This window comes from Lissotriton vulgaris, chromosome 3_1 (genome assembly GCF_964263255.1).
Source record: "Lissotriton vulgaris chromosome 3_1, aLisVul1.2, whole genome shotgun sequence".
Classification (NCBI taxonomy): domain Eukaryota; kingdom Metazoa; phylum Chordata; class Amphibia; order Caudata; family Salamandridae; genus Lissotriton; species Lissotriton vulgaris.
The window spans coordinates 722,112,575-722,129,117 of NC_141689.1; positions in this window are offsets into that span (position 1 = coordinate 722,112,575).

Genomic DNA, 16,543 nt, shown 5'->3' on the forward strand with positions numbered 1-16,543 from the left:
GGGCCTAGCTGCAGAGCGCGCGCGGAGTGATTTGGGAAATTTGGAAAAAAATCACTAAGTCCCCATTTTTGTACTTTTGCTCTTTGGCTGTTTGGGGGTCTTCTACTCGTTTTCTCCTGGGTTGATGGCTCTGGGGCCATTGCTGGGAAGCTCTAATACCGGATAAAAGTGGTTTGGACCAAATCCCAGGCGGAAATTATTTTGTGTTTTTGATGACTTGCTTGCCTTTGAGGTGCTCTTAGGGGGGGTTCCGTCTGTTTGTGGGTGAGTTTCGGGGTCCGTGAGCACTGCTGGGACACTCTAATCTTGATTGCATTTGCTTTTCAGGAAATCCGTGGTGGCAAACCGGACTTATGGCCTAGCTACGCAGCGCGTTTGGACCGAAGGCCGAGAAATATTGTAAGTAGGAGATGTTGCTTTTGGCCTGTTTGGGGGTGTTATGCTTTTTTTGCGGGTGGGTTGGCGGGTCTTGGGCCATTCCTGGGAAGGTCTAATACCGGGTGGAAGTGGTTGGGACAAAATCCACGCCGAAAAGCCTTTTGGCACTTTTTGTAACTTAGGGTTCGTTAGCCCTAGCAGCAGGATTGCATGTGTTTCGGGGTGTTCTACATTTTTGCAACTGAGTTCTGGGGTCTTACAGCACTCGTGAGAATGTGTAATTTTGGTTGCATGTCATTTGAAGAAAATCCATGGTGGGAAAGGGGGGATTTGGCATAGTTAAAGAAAGCCTTTGCCACTATTCTTAACTTAGGGTTCGTTAGGGTTATCAGTATTTCGATTGCATGTGTTTGGGTGGGGGGGTTTTCGAGTCTTGGAGCGATGCTGGCTATGGATACTTTTGCTTGGTTGCTTGCAAGTGGTTTGAATGCAATCCACGGTGGGTAAGGGGGTATTTGGGCCTACTTTTACTTTCAAAGTACGTTTTGTCACCAGTTTTCTGCTAGGCCTCGTTTTTTGCGATTTGATTGGGGGTCTTCTACATTTTTGCGACTGGCTTTAGTAAGGGTCTGGGTGGGAGCACCGCTGGGAAGATCTAATTTTGTTCTAAAACACAGTTTACAGTACACCTAGCTTGAGGGGAAAGATCCGATACATTAATTTGCCCATACTTATTTATCCTTCAAACGGTGACTCAGACAGAGTACGCACTGTCAAAAATATTGTACTGTCTACTAGGAAAATCAAAGTGTGAGTTTTTGCACTCCACAGCCTACATACCTTATATTTATTTATCAGTGGTGTTGTAATATTATATCACTTCCTGTTTTTCGTTGAATAATTACAGGCCGGGTTTCAGTCTGTGCAATGGGGAAAAAAGGATGGAGTCAGGCTTCACATTAGCAAGCCGCAATTCAGCATCTGCCAGGGAGGGAGTGGACAGGGTGTCTTCTGGTCACCAACATTGATGGACGAACCGTCAGATGGAATGGAGGAGTGCCGCTAATAAGAGGATTTTTTTTACTGCATGCAACTTACTTACCAAATTCAACAGGACAACTACAACAACATACAGATACAGTATCCATTGTGTTTTTCTAGGACTGTGACTGCATTTCTTGGATCTCTCTCTCTGCTTCTAAATTGATCCTTTAACACATCACTTAGTCCACTCCACTATCACATCTGCACCACACATAGCCATTTGTAAGTGCTCCTACGTAATTCGCAAGTCGCAGCACGCCCCAGCCCGTAGAGGACTGGGATGGCCCCAATGATGAAGCATGTCACCAAGGGGCAACCCTGGTGAGTGGGGGACACCTAGAAAAAGAGCAATTTCTCCTTTTCTATCTACTACACCTTCCAGACCAACCCCATTGAGTGTTGTGAATGGATTTATAGTGACCAGCAAGGCTCTCAGGTATCTGGCAACAGAGACCTTATGTTGAATATAGTTATCAATAATTCCACACATGCCCTGTACTGTTGCATTCTTTCTCCCACAGTTGTCGAAAGTACTACTTACTTTTCACTGACATGCATGCACTAGTGCATGCACTTTCAAAGATTGATGGATAGGTTTGTACCCAAAGCTTTGTTTATGTTCAATTGTTTGCCCATGCTGTGCTTTTTTTACAGGGTGTCTTCTGGTGGTGACCAACATCGATGGACGAAGCGTCAGCTGCAATGGAGGAGTGCCGCTAATAAGAGGATTTTTTTTCTGCATGCAACTTACTTACCAAATTCAACAGGACAACTACAACAACATACAGATACAGTATCCATTGTGTTTTTCTAGGACTGTGACTGCATATCTTGGATCTCTCTCTGCTTCTAAATTGATCCTTTAACACATCACTTAGTCCACTCCACTATCACATCTGCACCACACATAGTCATTTGTAAGTGCTCCTACGTAATTCGCAAGTCGCAGCACGCCCCAGCCCGTAGAGGACTGGGATGGCCCCAATGATGAAGCATGTCACCAAGGGGCAACCCTGGTGAGTGAGGGGACACCTAGAAAAAGAGCAATTTCTCCTTTTCTATCTACTACACCTTCCAGACCAACCCCATTGAGTGTTGTGAATGGATTTATAGTGACCAGCAAGGCTCTCAGGTATCTGGCAACAGAGACCTTATGTTGAATATAGTTATCAATATTTCCACACACGCCCTGTACTGTCGCATTCTTTCTTCCACAGTTGTCAAAAGTACTACTTACTTTTCACTGACATGCATGCAGTAGTGCATGCACTTTCAAAGATTGATGGATAGGTTTGTACCCAAAGATTTGTTTATGTTCACAATTGTTTGTCCATGCTGTGCTATTTTTTCTTGTCTCCCAAAACCTTTCCCAAAAACCCCCGTACCCATCCATTTTTCAAACCCTAACCCTCTTCCCCCGGGCTGTGTGGTTTTGATTGATGTGTGACTAAATTACAGCAATAAATCCACACACTTGCTGGGGAGGATAAGGTGATAGCAACAGGCTGGTGAAGAAATCCGAGGATATATTCTTACTCTGCTTGACAAAGACCTATGGCTAATGTCAAAGAACTTCAACCGAATTAGTAGTTATACTTTACCATTTGTTAGGCTACAATGTGGCACTGTTCTAGTGTACTGTCACCTGCTATATTCTCTATTGTACCGTTGTATTGCTCAGGAGGACAAACCATATTTCATTTTCTTTTTTTTCATAGGCATGCAACTGCCACTGTGTCACATCACTAGTACCACCACTATGAGGAAATGTTATCCGCCCAGGATCCCCAACCTTATTCGCTGTTTCCCCTGGAGCCAGCCCTGGGTCTAGCCCTACTTTAAAACACAAATTACAGGTAAGATAAGCGTTTGGTGGGAGGGAGTACAATGGAGTATTAGGAGAGACGAGAGACTGACGGTAGTACTACTAAAGTCCTAGGACTCTTGAATTCACTTCACTTACTCTGTGAGAGGCACTTAGTGTTGAAAACATTTGGGCATTTACACTTAAAGGAAGAAAATGGAACAAAACTTTCAGGAAAACAAAGTTACTGGTAACCCCCCACCCACCAGGCAAGCAGTAAAAAACAGGTATGCTCAGATAAAGTTTGAAAAAGTATATTTATATCCCTAACAAAATAATCTCCCGCAAGACCCTCCCTAACCCCAACGGTTGTCCTTTAAAAGTCCCTAACCCAACTCCCGATTCCCACCCCCCAAAAGTCTCTAAAAAAGGGGCAAGGGACACTATGGGTGGATGCTGTTTACTTTTTGGGCCAGGGCATCATACTCCTGGCGGAGTAAAGCGTGCTCTACGCGGAGCCCCTCCAACATGTTTGTGAAGTGGTGGAGCTCCTGCTGAAGGCGGGACACCCTCAGGGTACTGCGGCGCAGGCGTGCCTTGCAGTTACAATGGCTGTGAGAGGCAGCTGTTGTCCTTGCTGCTCGGCGGTGGCGTTTGGCTTTGGCAGCCCGGCTCAGTCTGGCTGGAGCACTGTGCTGGGTGGCAGCCCGTGGGGGCACGGAGGCCGATGCAGACAACGTTGTTGTTGTGGTCGACTGCCCACTTTCGTCGTCCTCCAGGGCCACCAGCCGCCGATATTCTGCAACAGTGGCAGCAATCCTCCGTTGCCGGGCCGCTCTAGCCAGCTCCTTCCTCCTTGTTTGTTTGGAAGGAGCATCTATATGAAGAAAGAAAGACAGTCTGTAACCAATGCTCTTTAAGATTAACTCAATCATTCAGCAGAAATTTGTGTTGCAGTACAACTAGCAACTTGCAAGCGCATTACATAACTATTGAGGCCAGTATCTATCTAACCTCCCACTTCTTCAACCTTGCTCTAACATTAGTGGGAGTTTAAGGAACAAATTCTACGAGCACTATGGACTTCCATTGGAGTCGACTATGAAAGTACTCGTTAACAAAAGAGGGAAGGAGAGGGAATAGTGGATTCTGTCTCCCCTAGCAATTATCATAAACAAAATGGAATCCACTAGGTGGAAGGCGGTTGTTACCACAATGGTGGGGAGCAACCAGTGTTGTTAAAATACCCCTCACACACCAACAGGCCCCTTGGTGTCATGCTTCATCATCGGGGTCTTCGCAAACCTCTACGGGATGCGGCGTGCTACGACTTCACGACTACGCAGGAGCACTTTACGAGTGAACTATGTGTTTGGTGTGTGTGAGTACAAGAATGTGAGTGGTGAGGTGAAAGTGAAGAATTAAAAAATACCTGGCACGTGAGTACCGAAAAAATTTTTATTTAGTCTCCGGCTGGTATTATTAAAAAGAGTGCTAGAGTGGTTGTGGTTTACTGATTAGGGTAACCCAACCAAATTAGTGCGTCGACATGTTTCGGAGTTATGGAACTCCTTCTTCAGGACGGGAATATGCACTACTTATCTCCACCTTACTCACATGTGTGTAGATTTTAAAGTGTGCTCTACAAAAATAAGATAAGGGTGAAAATGTACCTATCTATGTTGAATGCAAGGTCTGTTGCGCCCAATTGGCGATTCAGGACACCTGTAAACAGAAAAATCAAATAAAACAGGATAATACATGTTTTTGTTTCATACTGTGTAAATACACAGAAGGGTAACAAGGAACAAAAGTGAAGGTCCAGGAACCCTAAAAAGAAAAAACCGGAAAAAAAACGGAAAAAACGAACAACATATAGACTGAAACACACAATGATTCAAAGTATCTGATAAGCCTTTGAGGGTATAATTTCTGACCCAGATGTATTGCTTACTTATGAAGGGAGGTCAAATGGCCTCATGAGCCACAGCGTGTTGGGGGGTCCGTTCTACCCGGTATGGCAACCTGTGAGGTATTCAAGGGAATGGATCAAAAGGTTGTAATCCCTCGGGATTGAAAGATCACACACCATTTAGCATATTCATACACTCATACACACTCACGGTTATCCCAGGACTGTCTGGCTTGCTACCCCTCCACGCGGCTCCGACGAGCACATTTGTGAGGTGAGGAGCGAGTTTTTATAGTCTCAACTGGCTCCAATTAGCCTCTAATTGAAAGCGGAATAAGCCCATAACTGGTCCGGACCCCTAGTTTCCATTCCGCTTCTGCGCGCATCGGGTAGGGCGTTCCCGTGCGAATGCGCATGTGCGGAAGAGGAGTGTGGAAGAGGTGCGCATGCGCATCACCTCTTTTTGTCTATGACAACACTGATTCAGTGTCTGCCGCCTCGCGCATGCGCGAAACCGGTGACAGGTGACAGTATTGATTCAGTGTCTGCCGCCTCGCGCATGCGCGAAAACGGTGATAGATGATGTATTGGCCGATGTTTGAATAGGTTGCCTCAGAAACCCAGAAATTACATGAATTGCATGGTAATCGAGCTGTAAGGGGTTTTGATGAAGGTTATAGGCACCATGTATAAACCGCCTACACAATTAAGGATAATATTAATGTTAAACCCTGGGCATTGTGGGAGATGTTACAATTACTTAAAGAATGTCAGTGGAGAAGTAAAAATTAAAACTAGAAATTACATTTTTCTGGAAGGGTCACTGAAACCATTTGAGCAGTAGGTACAGTAGGGTTTGGTTTGGCATGGATGTTAGCGAGGATGTTCTCCTATGGAGTAAGTTTGGGGACAGGGAACTCATGCAATTGAGTCTAAGGGGTTACCAGTTACTGGAGAAGGGTGGTTATCAGATCTCAGCGTATTTGGCAAAAATGGGGTTATTTAGCGCAGTTGGTTCCATGGAATGGAGTCGTTCAACCCAGTCACATCTGAGCCCAGACGGAACACCCATCTTTGTTCTTTCTCAAACAAACCTCTTTCACATTTCAGTTGCTCAATAACAGTCCAATGTATATCATTTACACAGTGCTGTGCTTCTAGGAAATGGGATGCCATTTTCGTTGTCTGTTTTTTGCATCTCACATTGCTCTTGTGTTCATTAATTCTGATTTTAACTGCACGTGTGGTCATTCCCACATACTCTTTTCCACAAGGGCATGTGATGAGATACACCACATTACGGCTGTTGCAATTCGTGACAGCACGTTGTTCCCATATTTTGCCATTACTGAATTCTAGAATCAAGCTTTTCTCAGTCAGGTGGCAATTGTTACAATTGTTCCTGGACCTTCACTTTTGTTCCTTGTTACCCTTCTGTGTATTTACACAGTATGAAACAAAAACATGTATTATCCTGTTTTATTTGATTTTTCTGTTTACAGGTGTCCTGAATCGCCAATTGGGCGCAACAGACCTTGCATTCAACATAGATAGGTACATTTTCACCCTTATCTTATTTTTGTAGAGCACACTTTAAAATCTACACACATGTGAGTAAGGTGGGGATAAGTAGTGCATATTCCCGTCCTGAAGAAGGAGTTCCATAACTCCGAAACATGTCGACGCACTAATTTGGTTGGGTTACCCTAATCAGTAAACCACAACCACTCTAGCACTCTTTTTAATAATACCAGCCGGAGACTAAATAAAAAAAATTTCGGTACTCACGGGCCAGGTATTTTTTAATTCTTCACTTTCACCTCACCACTCACATTCTTGTACTCACACACACCAAACACATAGTTCACTCGTAAAGTGCTCCTGCGTAGTCGTGAAGTCGTAGCACTCCGCATCCCGTAGAGGTTTGCGAAGACCCCGATGATGAAGCATGACACCAAGGGGCCTGTTGGTGTGTGAGGGGTATTTTAACAACACTGGTTGCTCCCGACCATTGTGGTAACAACCGCCTTCCACCTAGTGGATTCCATTTTGTTTATGACTATGAAAGTACACCAGTCTTATTCTTCTTCTTGTCTCTTGTTTAGGAAAATTGGTACGTTATCTTCTGCAAGCCGGCATAATGACAGCGCAGTGAACTTGCACCCGAGAAAAAGAGACGCACGCCATGATGAGTGATCTAGACTTGCGTTACTGTACCGGTCCAGTACATGCAGGTGGTGAAGCTCTTACTTTTCTATTACGGGTGGCACTGAGAATACTCTGTTACAAGGGCTACTGCTTAATTAATTTAACTTTCACCCTACAGTGCAAATGAGTACTAGAAATGGAAAAATGGAGAAGATAAATAATCTGATTATCTATCACTTCACATGGGATGTTTTTGCTTACATATGGGATGACTTTAGGTGCTTTGCTTTTTATTGAGTGACCAGTGATACATCCACACATGAATTACTGAGTACTACTAAACTAATTAAGAGAGGTAGGGAGTGGCCACCGTAATAACCGGATCTATGCTGTGCTTGCAATACAAACTACTGCTACTATTGATGGTAGTATTTGGACAAAATTACAACTTCTTTTCCTTGCCTTATCTACACTGGAACGGACGTGCGGGTGCTGTTTTACATGCTCTTCAAAGTTACACTTAGTTCATCCACTGACCGTCTACTCTCTCTAGATCATGGGTACTCACAAACTTTCTCTCAGGGGCTAAATTTACAGTGTAGTTTGTGGCCGAGGGCCGCACTGGTGGGGGCGGAGTCAGAGGGGGCGGGGCTAAAGCAAAACGAAAACTTGTGACCATGAGGTTGCACACAGGTCCCTGCAGCAGATGCCTTCATCCACTGAGCCACCAGACCCAGCATTTACATACATCTCTCTCCCTCCTGCTCTCCCTCCTGCCCTCCCTCTCCATCTCTCTCTCCCTCCTGCCCTCCCTCTCCCTCCCCCTCTGTCATCTCACTGTGTGTGTGTCTGTCTGTGTCAGCCTTCAGCCCGGGCTGAGACAGCTTCCTCAACGCGCACACACAGACAGCCACACCAAAGTACTTAACAGGTCTTTAAAAGACCATTAACATATTATTGAGGCTTTGCTTGTTGTAGCGCCCCTGCATCTCCACCCTGACAATCACTGCTTGCCCGGCCCCACAGAGCAGAGGCTTTGTTCTATTTCACCTCTATGTGGCCCTGCATCTCCACTCTGCTCTGTGGGGGCCGGGGAGCAGTGATTGTCAGAGTGGAGATGCAGGGGTGCTAACAGGTGAAATACAACAAAGCCTCTGCTCTGTGGGGGCCGGGGGAGCAGTGATTGTCTGCAAGGTCTGCGCACCGCCAAGGAAGGCTTGCCGGGCGCCACCGGCCCGCGGGCCGTACTATGAGTACCCCTGCTCTAGATACACATATGCTATCTAAGAGTCAGATAGTAGCATGATCCAGGTATATTATGGACACATACAGTTTCTGTGTCACCCACCCAGGCTGTTGTCCTTCAGTTCCACCAATCATTGCTTCATCATTCACCCAGCCATGCATCTCATATTCTTTCCTTCCCAGCCACGTCTTCAATCTCAATAAGTAAGGAATATATAAGAGCTTACCTCTGCACCACCACCGTCTGAACTCTCACAGCCGGCACTGGAACCGCCGCATCCTCCCCTGAGGAATGGCCCTCTGCCTCCGTGTCGAGCACCACCACCTCCGCATTTGCCCCGCCACCAGATGTTCCACCTACAAAGTACATTTAAGAATGTTAGAATAAACCACTCACTAGTATTTGGTCTAGGAATGAAGACATGTGAAAACAATGTAATTTGTGACTGTGTACTCTAAAGTAAAAAACAATGTCCCTTTTTCCATGGAAGGGTGTTGTCTTGCTGCACTTTTTGGCACAACTGATGAAGGCTGGCTTTTTAACACGCACCATTTTTCTCCACACAGACAGAAGATGGACTTCTAACAACAAGATCAAGTTGAAACAAGGTGAGAGCTCGGCTCGACCACAAGAAATGTCTTCAATTAATCGTCAGCACTAACCACTTTTCCAGTCTCAGTTAAACGTTTATTTTTTTTATTATGACTTCATTTTAATAAATGTGTTTACTTTTAATAAAGCTTTTAAACTTAAATAGACTCTGTGTTTTTTGGTCCAGACTAGAGTGACTGAGCGAAAGGTTTTGCAATTTTTGCAAGCATGAGTCCGTGCCTCTGACACTTCTTGACTCTGACTCCGTACTCTCGAGCTACGTTGGATAATCATCATTGGGGATCAATCATGGATGAATTCGGGAGGTAAATGACTGTACCACACTATGTAGTCACTCAGTAAGGACATTGGGGGTTCAAAGTCTGTTATCACAGAGGTATGTGGAAACTCTAACAGCGCCTATTATAATTGATAAGCAATGCACTATTTATTGTCCATAGTTGTTTCTGCAGAAGAATTGTCCCCTCACAGTAGTGGTATGGATTGTCCTCCTATCCAAACCAAAAGGTATTATCTTATTCTTTCTTGGTAGTCATTCACATTTTATAGTTGGGAATTTTCAAAGCAGATAGAACACTTCAAAAGACATTATGGACAATCCCAGAGGACTGCACTGCACTAAGTTGATAGAGCTATTGCTGACTAGAATGGGAGTTTCGCCAACCGTGCAATCTTAGTTAGCTACACAGACAGACTAATAAGAATAATCTAGTAATACCACAGGGAGTCATAGTAGAGGCAAGATAAGAATTTAGATACAGTCTACAAGAAGATCAAAGACGATTTTGAAAAAATCAAATGAGGAACGCTAGGAAAAATAGGTAGTAGTCTAAAATGAAAACTTACTGGGGCCAGCAAAGGAGCCCTCGCCTGCCCAATCCTGGCCCTGTTCAACAGCATCCGCCGCCTGCTGCTCCTGTGTCCCCTCGCCCCTGGGGGGAGCTGACGTACAACATGAAAGAAAGTACAGAAAATATGGATGATTGTTGCTTGTCAATGTCAACCAAATCAAACATTTCAAAACAACAATAACAAAATATTTCCGCGAAATTATATTGATTAGGGTTAGTTTTCATTGATTTGCGGACCTGCGACTTCGAAAGTCACGTAACTCACTAAACAAAGTACTGAAAGGTTCACCTAGGACTGGCAGGCAGCAGTCCGCAGGCAAGACGCAAAGTGACAGACAAACTCCATTGTGATTTCAGTCAGATCAGTGACAACACTAACAGTTGCCTGCTACATAACCAGTCATTTAAATAGTCAAACTATCAATCCACCGCCACTACTTTTCTTATTGTCAGGGGTACAAAGGAAGGGGCAGATTTAAGCCCCTTGCGGCTCTTTTGCTCCGTTCTTGCGTGACTTTTGTGACGCAGCAGCTAAACAAAAGAGGCGCCATGGTGCGGCGTATAATATTATAACAACGTGACGCATTTGGGAGATGCATCCCGTTATAAAGCCCTGCGCCATCAGGGGGCGTTCCGGCGCAAGGGAGGGCATTCCTGCGCTGGAACACATCCTAAAAGTGGCTGAGGGAAATCTACAAAATTTCAATCAGTCACCTTTAGGACAATGATGCGTCACACAAACCCTGCACCTGCTTGAAGCAGACGTACGGCTTGACCCAGCATTGGGGAGATAGGGTACCCCAGAGCATTGCTGGAGCTGCGCCATCGTTGCGACGCAACTCCAGCAGTAAAGCTTCGGTGACGTTTTGGGCCCATGGTGCGCCGCATTGCAAATACGGCGCACCATGTTTGGTGGTGGTAGCGGGCCGCACAATTACTGGCGCATCCCTGCTACTTTGCAGGGATGCGACGGTAATTGCAATTCTGCCCATTAGGGGCATACTTACTTACGCGTTCTGGCGCATCTCCAGAGATGCGCCAGATCAAATGCGTCACGCAAAACTACCCTTGCGACACGGCAGATGCGCCTCATTTACAATGCGGCGCGCCCTGGCGCAAGGGTAGGCACTTGCGTGACGCATCTCGTCACATAAGAGCGGCGCATCGCTGGAGTCACGTCGCCAACGCAATGCAACTCCAGTAATGCTCAGGGCCACCCAATACTTAAAATGCTGTGTCAGTCCTTACGCCTGCTTCAAGCAGGCATAGGGAATTGAATTGACGTAGCAGCATCGCAGAAGTGCCTGCGTTAAATCTTGTAGATTTCACGCAGGCACTTTTGCGAGGCGCACAGCCGCAGGACCGCCCACCCTGAATACTAGGAACGCGCCCATTGTGGCGCAGGCCAATGGCTTTATAACGTGACGCATCTCCCTAGATGCGTCACGCTGTAAATGACTCGCAGGGATGCGCCACGTTTACGCCGCTGTTGCGTCACGCAAGGCAACGTAAACGTGGCGCAAGGGGCTTGTAAATGTAATCTGCCCCCTAGTGTCTAGCATTACGCAGTTCTGTAAAGTACACTCATACATAATTGTTACTCAGGCCAATGAGACCACAAAATAGAAAACAAATAAGCATAGTAGCAACGCCACTGAGAAGGAGAGCAGTGCACCTGAAATGCACAGAAGATTTTGAAATATAATTTAACTACAATGTAATCGTCAGCAGCATTATTGGCTTGCTCCATGTAAAAAACAAATATTTGCAATACAACAACACAGAGCAGGAGAAAACATAGTAGTGAGTGATGAAATAGCTACTACTACTCACCAAGCCCAGGGATCTCCAAGCCGAGCTGGTCCAGCAGGTCGCGCTCCCTGTCCAGGACGTCCGTCCAGCGGTGGGTGACCTGGCTGTAGGTGCGCTGGACCCCGGAGAGTTGGGACATGGCCCAGCACACCTTCTCCCACCGCTTCCGGCGCTCCCGGATGTTGTAGCCGGCCGCGATCCTGCCGCCTCCCGCGATGGTCCTGGGCAGGCGGCGCTGGACGAAGTAGACCAGCGCGCCCACTTCCTCCGGGCTGAAGATCTCTCGTCAGGTCACCTGCTCCCCCCTCAATCGCCCGCATGCTGTCCTGGCACGGGGTCCAGGACTCCTCTTCCCCGCCGCCACTGCGTCCCTCAAGTGCCTGGGCAGCTTCACGGCACCTGGCTTCACCATGGTCTGGGCAGGTAAGGTAGGAAGTAGAAAATTAAGAAGGAATAGGATAGGGAAGAAGAAAAGAAAAGAGTTTAAAAAGTAGTTTAAAAGTAAACAAAAATAGCAGAAAAGACAAAAATATACAGCTAGGAAAAGAGGGATAGATAAGAAGCAAAATCGTTTGAAAAAAAACTGAAAACAAGCAAAGGATGGCAAAGATAGCAAGAGGATAAACACCATGCCCAGACACAGGAAATGAATGAAAAACAAGATGGCCGCCCGTTCACGAGCGCGAAAGTAAGTTCGCACGCAATTTTCCTCGCGATCTCGTGCGAACTTGTACTCGCAATGCGCTTACCTCGTGAGATTATACGTAGCGGGCAGAAACGGAAATACGTCACGCAAACAAAATGGCCGCGCCCGTACTCGACCTTGGGGTAAATTCGCGTGTTGCGCTGCAAACGGCTCGCGAATACTGCAAAAAAACTCGCGAAATAACACGCTGCAAAAAAAATATAAAGCTCATTCGCACGAATTGGCGGCTTCCGCGGTCGGTTTCGCACGACGCCGAGCCTCGCAAATAGCGCGAAATTACCGAAGAATGATATTTGCAAAAGCAAAACAAATGAGCAGGTGCAAAAGGTCAATCTCATGATTTGTAACGATTCCCTGTTGTGCTTCCTGAGGGGGCCCTCCAGAATTCGGTTGCCTGCTTGCAACAATTGTGTGACCCTGCTATGACCTTAACTGTATGCCACAAAGGTCCTGACTGATGATTTACAGCTAAGGGAGCAGACAAGCAGGTGCCAGGCTGGAACTTCAAATTCAGTGACACATTAATTAGTCCCTAATTCATTATTGTCAGTTGGGGCAGGGCAGGTGTTGTTAATAAACTAACCCCAAATTAATTCATGTCAGTTGAAGCAGGGCAGGTGTGCTTGCTTTTCCCCACCATCTTCTACAGTGATGATGTAACAGAGGGTGGCATTGATGTAACAGAGGGTGGCATGGGTCAAAGAGAGGGTGGCAGTGGTGAAACAGAGGGTGCTGGGAGGCTGTGATGATGAACCAGACGTAGAAACAACATAGTCGCGACCGTTGCGAGCCGATAAGTAAGTTCGCAATTGCGAACTACTACCAAATCCTCGCGAACTGGCAGAAACACTTGCGAACACAAAAAAAAAATCCGCAAATTCGCGGGAATTCACGGATTTTGCGGATTGCGAGTTCGCAAATCTGCAAAATTCGCGAACGCGAGATTCGTAAAATTCGCCCATACCAGCTAACTCAGGGGTCACTAGAAACTTTCTCTCGAATACACAAGAAGGGATTAGTTTCTGACAACCGCATAAACATTAATTAATCAAAAGAGGGATAAGGAATCGAGGTCTCCGTTTCGTTCCCCAAGGTTAATTGCTGGTTATCAAAAATAGAAACGGACACTAGTTACACCTTATGACCATTGGTATAAGGGATAAAGGTCAGAGTAGCCTCAAAAAACTCTATGTTTTTTTGTTGGAGGAAGGTGCGGTATATATGGTTCGTCCGCCCCACATTAGAGTTATGGCAGTTATCATTGGCTACTCCGAAGTGAATGTGCCAGCCTCACCCGAGGCGCCTCTGGTCTAGGGTGCAGTGTCCAGAGATTTGAAGTGAAAAAAGGTGCAAAGTATAATGTGCAAAAAAGGAAGAAATAGTTAAAAGGGGAAAAACAGCCCGAAAGTTCTTTAATGGGGGTTGTTTCTACCACATTAAAAATTGGGTGGTACGATATTAGACCGAGTTACTAGGTCTGATAGTATGATTTCATAAAATACGTCGACATGTTTCAGCTCCGTTAGGCCAGGAAGGGTCTGCGGAGCTTTCGTCAGGACTCACAAACATAAAGGTATGGTACTTACACTATTTGTGTAGTCATATTTGGCGTACAAGCACTCTTATTTTGGTTACACAATTGGGGAAATTTTCCTTCTTAATCTGTAATGAGACGAAAATGATGTCCATATATAACATGCACACACACACCTTATTTCGTTAATGTATTACATTTTTCTGTAGTTTGGTTAAGTAACACTTTTCTTTACCAAAAACATCCTTTAATTTTCAGAAGGCAAAAATGGAGAGTGGGGATGATAAATCTGGGTTATCACTAAGGTTAAATAGGAATTCATAGGCAGAAACTAGCAAGACACGCTAGGGTCTATATTACACAGCCCTTGTCAGCATTGCATGGAAGGGGGGGGGGGGGGCGCTGGTTTATGTAAGTATGATATAGACACTCAAACACTGTTTCGCTATAGTGTACTATACATTGGCAGAGAGCAATGGAGCAGCGCTCTCATAGTGAGAGCGGCAATCGCTATAAACATAAGAAAAAGCGGCAATTGCTGAAAACATAAGGGACAGTAGTAGGATAAGCCCACCTATAGTCACAGTTGTATCTCATTTAAGATTACGTGGCGCTTATCAATATTGCGGGGGCGGGGCGGGCAAGCGCTGTGAACAGTGCATAGCTATTTAGTTAAAACGCTGCAAACAGTGCATGGCTAGTATGTTAGAAAGACGGGTTCGCCTACCTGTGGCCAAGAGAACTTTGCTTTTCCGGGGTATCGCTTTTTTGGCAGTGGGAAGCTCAGAGCTGTTTATAAAAGGGGGGACTCCGTTAGTTTAAAGAGAGTGGCTTGTCTTACCGGAGTATCTGGAGGTCTTGTTTGCCGGCGCCATTACCCGCGTGTATGGAGAATTCCGCCTTGTGCTGACTCTGCCCCGGGGTGTGGCTTGGGTTAGGAGCACTGAGATTTTTAAAGGTGCCTAGAACGTCACTCGGACGCGTCGATCACTGCGTTTTTTTTGGGTTTCAGTATATTGCAACTCTAGTAGCTTTATTGAACCACACAAAGCTGTATTTTCATTGTAGGCTGTTTTTTGACACTAATACATCAGGATACCTCGTGTTTTTTTAATAGGCAAAACGGTGCCAGGGGATGGCATCGTTCAGTCCCTGTTCACAGGTTTTGAGGCGGTCCACCCACCTTTGTTCTTTTTCGAACAGACGGCGCTCACAATTGGCGCTTTTATCAGTGAGCATTTCAAGTACTGTCCAGTGAAGTTCTTCGCATGAGTGACCCATCTCTATAAAGTGGGCACAAAGTCTTGTAGTGTTTTTCTTTAAGCGGATGTTACTTTTATGCTCGCCAATCCTTAGCTTTATTTTGCGGCAAGTCATACCAATGTATTTTTTATTGCACTTGCAGGTGATCATATATATGACGTGTGATGAGTTACAGTTCGTATGCTGACGTTGTGTCCATACCAGTGTCTCTGTTAACTGTAGTGTTTTTGATACTGTAGTTGTTTTACAGGCTACGCAGGACCCGCAAGGGTAGTGGCCAGTTACAGGGTTCATAGTCACATCTCTCGTGATGGATTGTTGTTGTTTTCTCAAGGGGCGGGTATGGACTAGGACGTCTTTGATATTCTTTGTTCTGCGATTGGCAAACCTCGGCTTTGGCCAGTTGAAAATTCCAGTGTTTAGGATATGCCAGTTTTTGTTTATCAGCTTGTTTACCTCATAAGTTGATGGGCAGAAGGTAGTGACGCAGGTCGTCAAGTCCTGTACTTGTGCTTTAGGGTAACTTTGTAGAAGGCACTCCCTGGGTTGGTTGTTCGCTCTTTTTTTGCAGTACTTTATTGTTCTTGCACTGTAATTTCTTTTTGACAGTTTTTGACTTAGCTCTTGCGCCTGGATCAGGTAGTCTTCTTTTTTGCTGCAGTTACATTTTAGCCGGAGGAACTGGCTAAAAGGAAGATTGTCTCTGAGTGTCTTTGGGTGGTAGCTCTGATACGAGAGCAAACTGTTTTTAGCAGTAGGTTTTGTGTAGGTTTTTGTGTGTAGGGTGTTATTTTCCACAAAAATTGTCAGATCCAAGAAATCCAAACTCTTGTTACTGGAGGTATGGGTAAATTTTAGCCATGGGTCTAGATGGTTAAGCCAATGGATAAATTGTTCTAGGTCGGATGATGTGTCCCAGATTAGGATCACATCATCTATATACCTCTTCCAGTAAAGGATGCTAGTGGAGAACATGTTAGCTGCATTGTGAATAAACTTACTCTCAAAGTTGCTCACATACAACCCTGCCACCGATGGAGCAAAGGCACTGCCCATCGATGTCCCATGGGTCTGTAAATAAAGATCTTCCTGTGGAGGAAGAGGTATATAGATGATGTGATCCTAATCTGGGACACATCATCCGACCTAGAACAATTTATCCATTGGCTTAACCATCTAGACCCATGGCTAAAATTTACCCATACCTCCAGTAACAAGAGTTTGGATTTCTTG